Raw genomic sequence first — 15,691 nt, 5'->3', positions numbered from 1 at the left:
AGCTGGAACTTCTAGAAACGATGGATAAAACAACCAAAAGGAAAACAGACGGAATGAGTGGGTGGATTAAAGAGCGTTTGAAACCCGGAATACAGGACTGAATGGAGGGCAGATCTGAAGAAATGATTCAGAGGTCAGCCCAGAGAGATAAATATGAAAAATACAAAACAGAGGTTGAGAGATACAGAGAACAGAGATAGAAGGTCTATCAGAAGTCTAACAGGAGTTCCAGAAGAAGACAGGAGACAGAAGGAAAAGATGGCAATATTCAAAGAAGGAAGGGTGGGGAATTTGCAGGACTATTGAAAAACACCCAACTTTTGCTCTAGGAATCCCAACAAAACCCAAGCTGACTGAAGACAAAAAAACTTACACCTAGTTACATGGTAATGGGAGCTGCAGAACACCAAAGAAAACGATGTTTTTAACATAGCCAGAGAGCAATGCCAGGTCACTTACACAGGAACAGGATTTAGATTGACAGCCAACGTCTCAACAGCAATTTCAAAGCCAGAAGTGGCGAAATAATCACTTCAGAGACCCAAGAGAATATATTTGGTAAAGCCACCTTTCAAAACAGAGCAAAATAAAGATGTTCTCAAGCCAACCAAAGCCAAAACCCAACCCAAACCAAACCAGAAAAAAAACACTTGGGAATTTGCCACCACCAGACTCTCTCTCTCATTAAAGGCTAATGCTAAAGGATTTACTTCAAGCAGAAGGAAAATAATCTGAGATTCATTAAAAGAATCAGAGGGGATCCCTGGGTGGCTCAGCGGTTCAGTGCCTGCCTTCGGCCCAGGGCGTGATCCTGGAGATCTGGGATCGAGTCCCACATTGGGCTCCCTGCATGGAGCCTGCTTCTCCCTCTGCCTGTGTCTCTGCCTCTCTCTCTCTCTCTCTCCCCTCTGTATTCTCATGAATAAATAAATAAATAATAAAATTATATATATATATTTCAGTGCTACAAGGAGAAACTGACAAATCCAGTGGGAGATTTTTAACATATTTCTCTCAAAAACTGATTAATCAAATAAAAATATAAAAGGCACACTAGAGAGGATCTGAACAGTACAATGAAGTAATTTATTTTGACGATCATATGTAGAAAGCTATATCCAACAATTAGAGAATACCCATTTTCTTCCAAGTGCTCATGGAACATTTGAGAAAAAAGCTGAAAAGAGATAAAATATGAAAAAGGAGCACACCAAAGGAGTTATGCTTATATTAGCCTCTCTCCAAGGATCCAAACCTGTCTTGATGTACCTCGAGTCTAGCACAGATAGTCTAGCACTATCACAAAGGAGTTCTTAAGAGGTACTGACCAAAGGATTCTCTATTGAGGATAGCACAGGTTGAGTGAGCACCTGGCAGGGCTGACACTGGAGTCCTTCCCAACATAGAGAGGGACAAGAGGACAAGGGGAGTGGGGCCAGTGTCCAGGAAGAATGGATACAAACAAGAAAAGCAGAGTCATGACGGCCATCTTCAACTCTGAAGACAGAGTCACGTGGAAGAGTTTCTGAAAGCCCAGGCTTTGTGGTTCCAAATGGCAGAGCAGAGAAGAGCAGACAGGAGTTATAGAGAAGAATTTGTCCCAAGTTAGGAAGAATTTTCTAATAATTCACTGCTCAACATTGGTTAGGAATTGGTCTGGCAGATGCTTATGACCCCTCCTTACGACCCTGTGTGGGACAGGAAGGAGTCTGTCTAGGATGTCCTGGGAGTCCCAGGCCACAGACTGTCCTTCCAATGTCATTCTTTCCAAATTCCCTGGATATACAATCCCTAAAAGATCTGCCGAAGGTCCCAGATTCAGGAGGTAGTGGAGGAATAATGGTAGCTTTAGTCTCCAGATACTCAACTGGGTACCCTTTCTTCCCTGCCACTGGCCTCTCTACTAACTGCAACGAGCATGCTTTGCCCTGCAAGGCTGACATGCACTTCTTACGCCTACCCATGCACCAGCAAACCTGCATTCTTCGAGCACATGGTGCGAGATCACAAAAGCATAGAGAATTCATTAAAATAAAAATGCCTGGACCTTTCAGGAGAAGGAAAGCAAGCTTACCTTGACCTCCACAGCAGATGGCTGAGTTGGGGGCCTGGCTCTGGGGGCTTCTCCTGCGGCCGGCCAGTCATGCTGCTCTCATGCTGCTGGGCAGGTGGGAAGAGGAGTCCTGGTTCTGCAGGGGGAAAAGATCAGGAAAGGTCACTCCTTCATTGTTTCTTCCTAGCTCTCCATTACCAGCCTGCAGGGGATATTCTTCAAAAGCTGAGGGAGTTCCTGAGGCTGGCCTCACCCACTCTCATGTCCTTGGGGAGCAGGCAGGCATGGATCAGACAAATATTTCCCACGCCCTACAATGTGCCATGAGGGGTTCTGAGGAATGAGGCTAAAAAGATGTATTAGATGCACTCCCTGCTTTTAAGAAACAGTCGAGAGAGAGAGAGAGACAGAGAGAGAGAGAGAGAGAGATGCACATGTTTCATTACAATATAATTTGGTAAGTGCTGTGATTTCCCCAAATTCATTCAACAGCCTGCCTGTCCCACAGGGGAGCAGAGGCAGTTCGCAAGTTGCTCCCCACAGGACTTTCCAAAGTACTGTCAGGAAGGCTGAGTGGTCTTTGTTTTTGTTTTCATTCCCAATCCACTGCAGACAAATGCTTTTATAAAAGGTAATTAAAAAAAAATGAACTGGTAGACAAATGAAATAGAAAAAATGCTCAGAGCGCCACCTCTTCAACTATTTGACCCCACAGATGACTCTGTCCAATTGGGACACAGGTTTCTAAGCACTTACTCGCCATTTCTGTACTATCTCGAGGATGGGTGAGTGATTTGTGGCCAGCACCATTCCGCAAACCACAGCTGAGCAGCATCACAAGGGAAGCTGACTCGGAGGTAGGCTTTCCCAAGAAATCTGGATGATCCCTTAAGAGGGTGGCTAGCAAGACAGCTGATGTCAAATTCACCCTGTGGATTGCAGATCAGAGAGTCTCTTTCTAGGAAGGAGGGCCACAGCAGGAGCATTCGGGAAGGCATCGGGACAGAGCCAGTGGAACTCGCTGGGTTCAGGTTCCGGAGCATGAGGCTCATGGAACCTGGTCAAAACTTCTCAGCCCTAACTACGGCGACCGCAGCCAAAGCAACTGCCCCGAACAGGAAGAACAAAGTGTTATCTATTAAATGGACTGGGACATTTCAGAAAATAAATCAGTCCCGAAATGTCGAAAGGGCTGCTCGTGTTCATTCCTACTATTTAATGCCATAAAAAATGATTTTTTTTTAAATTAAGAAATCCTTTGTCTGTGACAGCCAGCTCCAAAAAAAGCCTTTAAATGCCTATTGCCATAATACTTGAGGGAGAGATTACAAGTCATTTTCACCCATTTGAATGTTTAAGAGAAAGTGCTCGTTCCTCTAAACTCTCAGCTTTTAAGTAGTTCTTATTTTAAACTTTAGAAGATAACTCCACAGAAGAAAAACTTCCCCTTTCAAAGTCTTTTTTTTTTTTTTTAAATGTGAACACTCATATACCCTCACTCCCTGCTTCAAATGCTAAATCATCTGCAATTTGGGAGTTTGTTGCTCATGAAATTCTACCGATAAGCACATCATAAACAGTCCTATAGCAACAGAATGTTTTTGAAGCGATGTCTGTGATGTTACAAAGATTGTATATCATTATCTCTGTATGTTGGGGAAGAGAAGGTTATGGGAATAACTGTTTATGTACAAATAAGTCAATATAGTAACTGGCAACCTGAGTAGGAGACGTTAGCAAGAAGCTAAACCACGACATGGGCTGGGAAGCAGGGATATACTTCACTCAGTGTCCATGACTAACGTGCTGTCCTGAGTCTCACTGAGCTCCCCTGCCACAGCCTGAGTCCTTGGAGCTGGGTGTCTCAACAGCAAGAGCCATGCTTAGGCAACCAGAGAGTCAAATGCTATTGGTCATCTACCGTACGTCAGGTGCTGGGTTGGCCTCCCACGGTTCTCACGATGGGTTCTCCTTCAAGGAGGCCCAACATAGACATGGAAGGAGGTAATTATAACCTTCCTACCGTGTTAATAATAAAATAAAAAAATACTGTCTGTAGGTAAAGGAGAGGAAGTGAGGCTCACTAGCTCAACCCATCTCTCCATCCATTCATTCAATGGTGACTGAATGATAATATGTACCGTGCAAGGGCAAGGCACTAGGCAAAGAACAGGTGAGACCAAAGCAGTCCCTGCCTTCATGGAGCCTATGGTCTAGTGGGAGAAACAAGCATTAACAAATTAGAAATAACTAACAGTGATATGTTCTAAAGAAATATGGCTACTGCTATAAGAACATGAGACAGGGGTAGACCTAGCACAGGAAAGGGTCAGTGGTGCTTTCCTAATGGACCAGTCTTTAATCTGAGCCCTAAGAACACATAAGTGAAGCAAAACAGAGAGGGCAAGAGAGAATAAGTGTTGCTGGTGCAATAAACAGCCTTTGCAAAAGTCCTGTGATGAGGAGGAGCACAGCACGTTCTAGCTATGAAAGGAGGCTTGTAATAAGGACTGAATTGGTTCTTGGTCTCACACCACACTTTAGTCACTGTGGTATCCAAGGCAAGCATTAAACATGTGCAGGTTTTTCACAAGAGCCCGAGAAGTTACCCATGGCAAGCCAGGAATATAAGGTGCATATATACACACATAAGGTGTAATTTTCTCTCATCCTAAGCTGGCACGAGGCATCCAATATAGGAGCCACTTTGCTTTCCCTCCAATTTTAGACCAAGTTTGTGGCACTCTTACCTATTTCCTTTTCAGCAGTGGTGACTTGGCTAAATTCAATTTGGCTGGTAGTAAAAATTAGTTGGTCAGTGCTGAGAAGATAGACAAGGGTGTGGGTTTGGGGATGTGGATGAGCATTCCATTATTAAGATTACTGCTGGAGAAGCATCCTGGGGGGTGATACTTTAAGAAAATTCATACAATTTCACGCCTGGAACATGAGCCTTGGAGCCCAGGAGACCTGGGTTCAAATCTGACTCCATCCCTCACCAGCCATTTGGTCCTTGTTCTTCTATTAAAACAGAAGCCTCCTTGCAGGGGTCTCAAGGAGATCAGCAAGAAGCACATTGCCTGGCTCCTAAAGGACCCCAAATCGGGCAGCATTACCAACTCTGCACCCCAGCGATTGGGGAGCAAGGAGAGCCATGCCCCTCCCTCAATGTGAAAATCAATGGGAGTCCAAGAAATGATCTCCCAGCCACTACTGGGGCCACAGCAGGAGCATTCGGCAGCTCTGCAAGGGTCAGAGATTACCCATCAGTAGCCAGGTGTCCTGATGATTTACCATTTCCTGGTGTGTACCCTCAATGCTTCCCAGCCACGTTGCTGAGTCTCCGGTTGGAAGTTCCACTCCACGCTAGGACTAACCCTCACTAAGTCACATCTCACCTGCCCCAGTCTCAATTGCAAAGAGGAATCAGATGCCCTTCCGGAGATTTATGGGAAGATCTGCCCCAGGAGCTCTGGGCACCCACCACTAACAACTGGGGTTCCTCTGGACAAACAGCTGAGTCCCAGATGGTAGAGGAGATGGAACAGCTGCCACATCCTACCACAGATGAGACATGGTGCTGGGACTCCCCAGCGATGGAATCTAATATTTACAACAATCCTGCAGAGTCACTGTGGGTATCACAATTGAATAAGTAGGAAACTGAGGCCTGCTGACTTGCCCAAGACCACAAAACTGAGTGGTAATGCCAGAACCTGGAGCCGGAAGCCCTTCCTTTTTACTCTGTTACCACATGCCACCCCATGAGACAGAAATCTTATTATCTCTTTCCTGTACAACCAAGGAGGACACAGCCATGGAAGATAGTGTGCCTTTTCAAGGATCTGCAGCCAGCAAGCCATCAGGCAAGGCCAGGATCTTCCCACTGCCCCACACTATTCTTTGGGCCTCAGTTTCCCTTGTGTACACTGGTGGTGACAGATGCCGCCTTACATACCACACTATAGTCAGAGGTAAGGGGGAAACAAAGATTAAAAGATCTGGGGGAAGGAAAAAAATTAATATACAGAAACAAACACTTTAAATGGGTACCGAGAGGCTCAAACCACAGAAGGAGGGTCCTGGGGTGCCTAGGTGGCTCAGTCGGTTGACTGTCTGCCTTCAGCTCAGGTCATGATCCCAGGGTCATGAGACTGAGCCCCCGTGGACTCCCTGCTCAATAGGGAGTCTGCTTCTCCCTCTGCCCCTTCCCCCACTGTGCCCACTGACTCTCTCAAATAAATAAACTAAATCATTTTTTAAAAGATTTTATTTATTTATTCGAGAGACAGAGAGAGATAGATAGATCAGGGCAGAGACATGGGCAGAGGGAGAAGCAGGCTCCATGCAGGGAGCCCGATGTGGGACTCGATCCTGGGACTCCAGGATCATGCCCTGAGCTGAAGGCAGATGCTTAACCACTGAGCCATCCAGGCATCACAAATAAACAAAATCTTAAAAAAAGAAAGAAGGAAGGAAGGAAGGAAGGAAGGAAGGAAGGAAGGAAGGAAGGAAAGAAAGGAAAGAAAGGAAAGGAAAGGAAAAAGGAAAAGGAAAAGAAGGGAAGGGAAGGGAAGGGAAAGGAAAGGAAAGGAAAGGAAAGGAAAGGAAAGGAAAGGAAAGGAAAGGAAAGGAAAGGAAAGGAAAGGAAAGGAAAGGAAAGGAAAGGAAAGAAAGAAAAGAAAAAAGAAAAGAAAAGAAAAGAAAAGAAAAGAAAAAGAGAAAGAGATTACATCCTGTCCTGATGGGTTGGGGGAGGGTTTAGCTGGGGACACAGGATATACAAGAGAGAGCCTCTGAAATGGGAAGCAGGTCCAAATGAAGTGTGAAGAAATCCCTCCCTGCCACCCCCAATAAATTAGGAATTGGCACAGATTTTAAAAAGAAGGAAAAGGAGGAGGGGGAGGAGAAGGAAAAAGAGGGGAAGAGGAGAAGGAAGATTCAATCTGTAGCTTTAATTTAAGAACAGCTAAGAAACAGTATGAAGATAATTGATGCAATAAGAAATCTCAGATTCCAGGTGCTTGGGGGGCCAACCATTCCATCAAATGAACGCTAGGCAGAGACAACAGTGGCACAGTAGAGGATCTAATTTCAAATGAGATACATTCCCCCAATAGCCAGGGGAGGTCTGGAAGCTTTTGAGATGGGGTGGGCGGGGGCGGGGGGAGTCTCATTCTCTCTAAACATCTCTTCTCTTCTTTTGGTGCCCCATTCCCACTTCTGCAGAGGTTGAGAAAAAAATAGCTGTCCCTTATGGCAGGAGAATGTCCTGCCCAGATCACTATGAGACAGAGGTGGGCCATTTAATCCACCCTTCATGCACCCAGTTATTCCAGAACACAGAAGCTGGGCCATTCACATCAATAGTAGAATAGCTCAAACACCAAGAACATATCAGATGGACTCACTGTAGACTGATGATGAACAGCAGGCCACCAGCCACTCTCCAGCCTCAAGCCTGCTGTCCCCTTGCTCATGGCCCCAGCCAGCTTGTCTTTAGGGCTGCATACATCTCAAGCTCTTTCCTACCCCAGGGCGTTTGCACGTACCAGTTCCGCTGACTATGATGCTCTCCTCCTAGCCCCCTCCTCATAAACATCTAGTCAACCTTTTAGGTTATAGCTTCAGTGAGATTTCTGACTCTCTAGAAATAGAACTGTGCAGCAGTACTTATCACAGTTGCAATCAATTAATTACGTGATTAGCAAGTTGGTCTCCCTAGTGGGACTGTAAGCCCTAGTATGGCATGGGCAATGTCTATTTTTCTTTTTTTACCATTGTGTCCCATAGGCTAGCACAGCAGTTCTCAATCCTAATAGCACATCAAAATCATCTAGGGAGTTTAGAAAACCACAGATGCCTGGGTTCTACCACAAACCTATTAAACAATAGTGTTTAAAGCTTGCCAAGTGGTTGTAATATGTGGCCAAGGCTAAGAACCGCTGACTTAAGGAGGTCGTGGGTGCTGGGCTTATGTCCTAGACCAATCTTGCAGTGGCCCAGGGATTTACAGTAGGACCTTGCTCCCTTTGCTTGTGTCTACAATGTAGCATTTAAATGTTGTTTTTCACTCCAGAGATTAAATTTGAGAAAATTCCGGAAGAGAGAAACAAAATCCTCATTGTTAGAGAGGAATACTATTCCTTTCATTAACTTCTCCCCACACATACCCTTCCCCAATGCACCTCTGTCCTCTCACTCTGCTTTATCACCTTTATCCTCAGAGCCACAGAATTAACCTGATATGTTGCTGAAATACATGTAAATATCAGGGCTGAAATCTACTAATTTTTTAAAATTTTATTTATTTATTCAAGAGAGAGAGAAAGAGAGAGACAGAGACAGAGACAGAGAGAGCGCATGCAAACAGGGGTGGGGAGGAGCAGAGGGAGAGGGACAAGCAAACTGCGCTGAGCAGGAGCAGGAGCCGTGGGACTCAATCCGACGATGCCGAGATCATGACCTGAGCCGTAACCAAGAGTCAGATGCTTAGCTGACTGAGCCACCCAGGAACCCCTGCTAATTTTTTTTTTTAAATTAAAATAGGCCCAGCTATACAACGCAATACCATGCAAAATATCACACTAAGTTTTAAGACAGGAGAGTTCAAAACAAGTTTGTACTGGCACAGGCTTGCTGGATCCCCAGGTGATTTGTGTGCCCTACTGAAGTGTGAGCAGCCCTGGTCTCTCCAGCTGTGCTTTTCAACATGGTAGCCACAAGCAGCTCTTTCAATTTAAATTAATTAAGATGAAATGAACTTAAAAACTCAGTTCTTCAGTTTTACTAGCCACATTTTTTTAAAAGATTTTTTTAAATTTTTATTTACTTATGATAGTCACACACAGAGAGAGAGAGAGAGAGAGAGAGAGGCAGAGACATAGGCAGAGGGAGAAGCAGGCCCCATGCACCGGGAGCCCGACGTGGGACTCGATCCTGGGTCTCCAGGATCGCGCCCTGGGCCAAAGGCAGGCGCCAAACCACTGCGCCACCCAGGGATCCCCAACTAGTCACATTTTAAGTACTCAGTAGCCACACGTGGCTAGCGGCTACCATACTGGATTGCACAGAACAGAACGTTTTCATCACTGTTTAGAGTTGCGTGTGACAAGCATTCTTCTAGAGCAGAGTATCACTATCTGGGTACTAGTGACATTTGGGGTGGGATAATTTTTTGCTGTGGGGAGCTTCCAGCATATGGTGGAGCAGTAGTTCTCAACCCCAACTGATTACTGCCCCTCTAGGAACACCTGGCAATGTCCAGAGACAACTTTTGGTTGTCACAGCTAGGGGTTCTACTAACATCTAATGGGCGGAGGCCAGGGGTGCTGCTAAAATTTGTACAGCACACAAGGCAGTCCCCACAACAAAGACTGACCTGGTCCCAAATGTCAGTAGTGCTGAGGTGAGAAACTCTGCTCTAGATTAATCAAGAAAACACAGCCATTCTCAGTAAAACTGGTGGTAGGAGACTCATAAGATCAAAGTGCCCCAAAGCCCCCGCTTTGTCAAATTCAGAACCCCGAGAACAACTGCCTAGGCAAATAGGTGTCTATATTTGTCAAGAATGCAACAATAAGAAGTCCTGGTTTCCAGAATAATCTATGATTTCATTTTTAAAATGAAGTCCCTCCACTTGGAATCCTAAGGACTGGGAAAAGTAGGCATTCATTTTTGGCACTGTTGTTTGGAATGTGTGATTAATTCCATGGGAAACCACAGTCTACCCAATAGATATAGATATTAATTCCTCTGTTCATGCATCTACTTATTCAGAAGTATTTACTGAGCACCTACTATGTGTCAGGTACTCCTCTAGTGTCAGAAACAAAGCAATAAATCAAAGAAACCAGGTCCCTGCCCTGTGAAGCTGACTTTCTACAAGAGGAGACCAACAGTACACAAGGAAACAAACACATCAGCAGTGGAAGAGTGGGAATGGTGTCAGGAAGGAAAATAAGCCAGGGTAAGGAGATCGAGCAGTGAAGGGGATGGATGCCTGAGGTCACCCCTCTGAAGAGTGATCAGGGAAGGTCAACCCCTAAAGTGGCATGTGGGCAGAGATCTGAATGAATGGAAATTGAACAAGACAATTCAAGAAGGCAAGAGAGTCCCAGGCATGGAGAAGAGTGGGTGCTCGGTCCTCTGGTGATACAAACTTGGGGGGAGGGGGAAGAGGGCTGGGAGAGAGGTCAGCAAGGCAGGCAGGGGTCACGTGGCAGGGCCAGGAATCCACTGGATGGCTCTGAGCAGAGAAGAAATGGGACTTGGTTAATGTTTCACAGAGAGAACAAACTATAGGGTGACAAGAGTACACAGGGAAAGCACAGTTATGAGACTGCTGTGGTCTTCCAGGCAAGACATGGTGGTGACATTATTAATTAATTAGTCAACAAAATCATTAATACTAATACTAGCTACTTGGCCAATGTTATTCCCATTCTGTCTCAGATATATCATGGGCAGACCAAGCATCATGTTCAAGCTACCTGTATGGGAAAATGCACTCTGAGTTCCAAATGGTCAACTTGAGTTTTAAGATGGGGACTGTGCGATCTAAGGAAAGACAGCAGGAAAGGGAGCTGGGGTTTGGAAGCTCTGCAGGAGGAAAAAAGGAGCATTCTCCAATAGTTCCCCTTTCCTCAAAGCCATCAGAAAAGAGGAGTCTGAGAGGGGCCTTCCCACCATAGTCTTCCAAGGGTTGCTGGGCAGCAAGTGGCTGAGACCCACTCTCCCGCCATAGGCAGAGCCGAAGGGAAAGGACTGGTTCTCCTGGAAGGATGGCACTGCAGCTGAGAACGAAGGAGTGCATGGAGTCTCTTCCAAGAGCAGGAAGGCTTCTACTTCTGGGATTTCTCAGGCTTCAGGGCAACATGGGGTCAGAGAAATAGCCATGGAGTCAGCAGATGTAGGGCAGAATAATCCAGCTGTGCCTCTTACTAGCTGCCCAACACTGGGCATGCCACCCTATCTCCCGGATCTTCTGTAAGATGGAAACAAGACCTTGCCTTTCAGAGTAGTTATGAGGGGTCAAACCAGATGACACCCATGCTAAGAGTAGTAACCATAACTTCCAGCCTATGTGCCGAAGTCTGTGCACGCATGTTTTCTGGAGCAGATGCAGAATCTACCATCAACCACAGGCATGTCCAGGTAATTCAGCTTTACCCAAGGAAAGGGGCTTCTCTTTCATTAATTTATCTATCCGACACACATTTGCTAGGTCTTAGTGCTGGATGTGGGGATCTGGAAGAAACAGAGATGCAGCCTCTGCTCTCTAGGAATATAGGAGCAGTAGGGGCAGTGGGAGACAGGACAACAGGTTCCTATCATCCTCTTTTCCCTTTGGTGTGTGGTGACCCCTGATCAGACAGGTTTCATGCCTTTAGACTAGAGCCACCAGCCTTCCAGGGCCTGTGAACATGGTCTGTCTCCTGGAGGCTTGCAGCGTCCACCTTGGAGACAGTTGCATGTGGTCCTTGGAGACAGTTGCATGTGGTCGCCTGAAGACTGGCAAGCAGGCCTGATCGTGTCCCCTAGAGGAAAAGCCAGAGCTGGCTGGGTAGACAGGAAACAGGAAAAGTGTCTGTCTTCCGCAAGGCCTTCCTTCCAGCCCCAACTTCCTCCCTGCAGTGGATGTGGCTCCAAGAGAAAAAGAAGACCAGGACAGGTCAGGGGCAAGACCCCCACTCCTGACCCCCGGATGGCCCAGTGCTCAGCATCTTCTCTAGCGCTTCTCAAGGAACATCTTCAAGAGAAGGCCCCAGCTCTGAGTCATCCAAAGCAGAGAAGGGACCTTGTAAAAATAACTCCAAGTATGAGGAACCTGTATTCACATTATTCACGAAACAAAGAACAAAAAAGCAAGGCAGGAAGCAGAGGAGGAAAGTGTCGTTCACATCAGTTTTCTTCACACGACAAGCAGCCAGGAACTCATTTGCTGAGCCCCATCTCTCTCTCTTCCCTCTTCTCTCCTTAGAGCAATTACATAAGCTGGAGAAAGGGTCTCCTTTTAACCTTTTGACTCTCCCACCCCCCCATCAATTGTCCCCCCCAAATCTGAGCCTTCCCAGTAATCCTTGACAGTATCCAGAGGGGCGCAGGCTGTCCCTTCTTCTGGTTGTCTGCCCTGACACAGGATTTCCCTCAAAGCCCCAAAAACCTCTGCCAAGTGCCAGGGGTGGGATATCTGGCACTGTGACCATAAATATTTTAGTAAACATACATAAAATAAAAAGGAATACTATACTCCTCATAATCCCATCAGTTTGTGAGAATATTTCTTTTCTTTCTTTTTTTTTTTCTAAACTTTAAGCAACTATGGTTGAGATCATGTTGTATACATAATTTTGTATCCTGTTTCTAACATAAGCATTTTGTCATGTTATTAAAAGCTCTTTGTAAATATTAGCTTTAACTATTGGATAATAATTCACTGAACATTATGGTACATTCCCAAATGTTATGAAAAACAGAAACCCATATCCTCCACGGACTTACCTAATGCAGGTACTTTTAAGTGACCCCCAAGCACAGAATACAGCAATGATCACCAATCTCTGAGCACTTATTGCTCTGTGCCAAGGACTCTGCCTCCTGCCATGTCAGCTGGCTGGGAAGGTTAGATGTGGGGATGACTTAATATCATACAATCAAAATATATTCTCTTTCTCCACACATGGAACTTCTACACCTCACTTGGTTGGGGGCCATATTCCATTTAATTCTTCTCACAGGAAAACCAGGGCCTCGCCTTCACTCAGTTGAGGGGAAGCTCCAGGCCTGAGAAGCAGAGGACATGTGGAGAACCAAAAAGCTCCGGATTGGTCATCAGGTATCAGGGCTGGCCAACCACAGCCTGCTCCCTATTTAGATAAAGAGAGCTTTCATGGAACACAGCCACACCCATCATTTACATACTGTCCACAGAGGCCTTCAGCCACAATAAGCAGAGTAGTTGTGACAGAAACCATATGGCCCACAAGCCTAAAATATTTAGAACTTGGCTCTTTAAGACTGTTTGCTGACCCCTGTGTTTGGAGGCCAAACATCCAACAAAATCCATGCTCCCCATTATTTAGTGAGAGGCATCCCTCAGAAGAGCTGCCCAGTCAGGAACTCCATGTGCCAGCTCTTCCTGCAGCAAGATGGGACCCTATGACTAATTCTCATCAATGAAATGAGGGCCCAGGGACATATGCTGTCTTGGGGTCATGCTGGTTAAGAGGTGGGCGAGCTTCTACTACCTTCTTTTCTCCCTTCCACCTGAACCCAGGGGCCCTCAGGGCCTATAGTGTTTTCATCCTTTCTTCATCGTCATTCCTCAGAAAGGAGCCTTTTTGGACATGTTTTTCCTAATTGCCTTCCTCCATGAAATTATACCACAGAGACACCGTATATCTGGTTAGGTACCATGTACATATCCGTGATATTTATGTAAGGAATGTAAGATTTCTTTTGCCCCTGGGAACTAATTTTTGGCCCCCCTGAGTGTGAAACTGCCCCCAATGACAATGTATCCTCTAAACTACAGCAGAATCACAAGACAGACGTACTTGGGTCTCTGAATAACCTCATGGAGGAATGCCAGGCACACCAGAACACTTGCATTTGACTGCTATAAGGGCAAGAAATAACCAATCATGTTAAACTCTCCCAAATCAGCAGATGATTATGGCAGCAAACATTGCCTTAACAGTGTTAATACAAGATCTAAATTTAATCATTTTTTCAAAGTATGGACTGGATAGGCATGTAATATTATCAACAGGGAATCTCTCCTAAATCCCAAAAAAAGGTAAATTTAGGATTCAAAGCGCTCACTTAGATGAGGGAGAGTTTAGCCTATTACCTCTTGAAGTGATAGAGGCAAAAATTTTAAACAGATTTAAGAAGGGTTAAGATTCCATGTTTCATTCTTTCTTCTTCTTTTTTTTTGGGGGGGGAGGGGATTTATTTATTCATGAGAGACACACACACAGAGAGAGAGAGAGGCAGAGACACAGGCAGAGGGAGAAGCAGGCTCTTCGCAAGAGCCTGATATGGGACTCAATCCCGGATCCTGGGATCATGACCTGAGCCGAAAGCAGCCGGCCAACCCCTGAGCCACTCAGGCATCCCAGATTCCATGTTTCTTAGATGGAACACAGACAACACACATTAACTGCATTCACTTATAACCTTTTCATCTGGACATATTATTATAACAATGAAAGAAGAAAATTTTTAAAAGATATCATTTCAGGGCACCAGGTGGCTCAGTCAGTTAAATGTCTGACTCTTGATTTTGGCTCAGGTCATGATCTTAGGGTCGTGAGACTAAGTTACATGTTGGGCTCTATGCCCAGCATGGAGCCTGCTTAAGATTTTCTCTCTCCTTCCCCTTCTGCCCTCTCTCCACCACACTCTTTTTCTCTCTAAGAAAAAAAAGAAAAAAGATAAAAAAAAGACATCATTTCAAATAACAAAGGGAATAGGTAAAGGCTACTAGGAAAGAGACTGGAACAACTCTGTGGAAAATAAACAGACTATGGAAGATTAGAAACTGAAGATGCAGGCACAGGAAGCCTGAGCCCAGAGTGGATGTGAATATCACGGGAGTCCAACAGCCTGACCAAGAGCTTGTGACTCAGGGCAATGGAGGACAGGAATCAGATATGAAGATGAACAGGGGGAATTATATGAAATCTGAAGTCAGAGGAGTTGAATCCTCCATGGGTGGCTCATAGGCCAGCCAGGTATCTACTCCCCCCAGCAAAAAATAGCTTTTCTTCTCTAAAGAAACTGAATGGACCAAAGAAACGATATGAGACCCATAAAGCAGTAGAATTAACCTAGTAAAACAGTGAAGGAAAAATCCCAGTTGACAACTGTATAGTAGGCCTAGAGAGCAACCAGATCAAACTTGAGGAGAATAGAGGCTCTGGAAAGAAGGGAGGATACACAAAATACCCAACTGGCTGGAGAGTTTGGAAGGAAGAAAAATGACAATATGATAACAACAAATGGTTAAAAAAAAAAAAGGCAATAAGACACCCTTGGAAATATAAAAACCTGTTTTTTTTTAAAAAAAGACTCCTAATATATTATTACTTGGCTCCAAAGAGAATAATAGATCAGGCATCAGGATCACACACTTAAATGCCTTCATGGTGAAAGTTAAGTTAATAATCAGAGCAGGTTAGGTAGTCAAACGCATGCATACACTGAATGAGTGTGTAGGGGGCTGTGGCAAACTTGGGTAGGCATGCTCATCCTAAAGGAGGCATCCTCACACAGGGTTCTCATTTGGGAAGTCAGACTATATGTGCCAGAGCTTCCAACTTTTAAAACAATATCCTAAATTCTAACTCTTTCATTAAAATTCTATTTTAAAATATTGGCTGAAATTTAAAAAACATCACTAGGCAAACCAAACAAGTATGTCCAATGGTGGACTGTCAATACACACAATTTATGATTTACATATTCACAGTAAGACAAATCATATCTGCTGCTTTTTCAGTCTTTAGGATCAACTTACAGATAAGGCAGAGAAGATTTAATGGCAATTAGAAAATAAAAATGTAAATGCTATCACCATTATTGTAAAGGTAAAAATAGAGATGACCAAAATTGGAAAATGGAAGGTAGGTT

General features: G+C 44.9%; 1 protein-coding gene across 24 annotated transcripts in view; it reads right to left on the bottom strand.

Moving 5' to 3' along the window:
• Window positions 1-15,691, bottom strand: part of TRERF1 (transcriptional regulating factor 1) — a 206,496-nt gene that overhangs the window by 63,968 nt on the left and 126,837 nt on the right. For all 24 annotated transcript variants that reach the window (XM_072832996.1, XM_072832993.1, XM_072833001.1 and 21 more), the window contains one exon: window positions 2,075-2,189. The gene's annotated coding sequence lies outside the window, so the exon portion shown is untranslated. The remainder of the gene's footprint in view (window positions 1-2,074; window positions 2,190-15,691) is intronic.

Source organism: Canis lupus, chromosome 7 (genome assembly GCF_048164855.1).
Source record: "Canis lupus baileyi chromosome 7, mCanLup2.hap1, whole genome shotgun sequence".
NCBI classification, from domain to species: Eukaryota; Metazoa; Chordata; class Mammalia; order Carnivora; family Canidae; genus Canis; species Canis lupus.
Note: the sequence above shows the minus strand (reverse complement) of the source record. Positions and strands in the feature narration are given on the sequence as shown.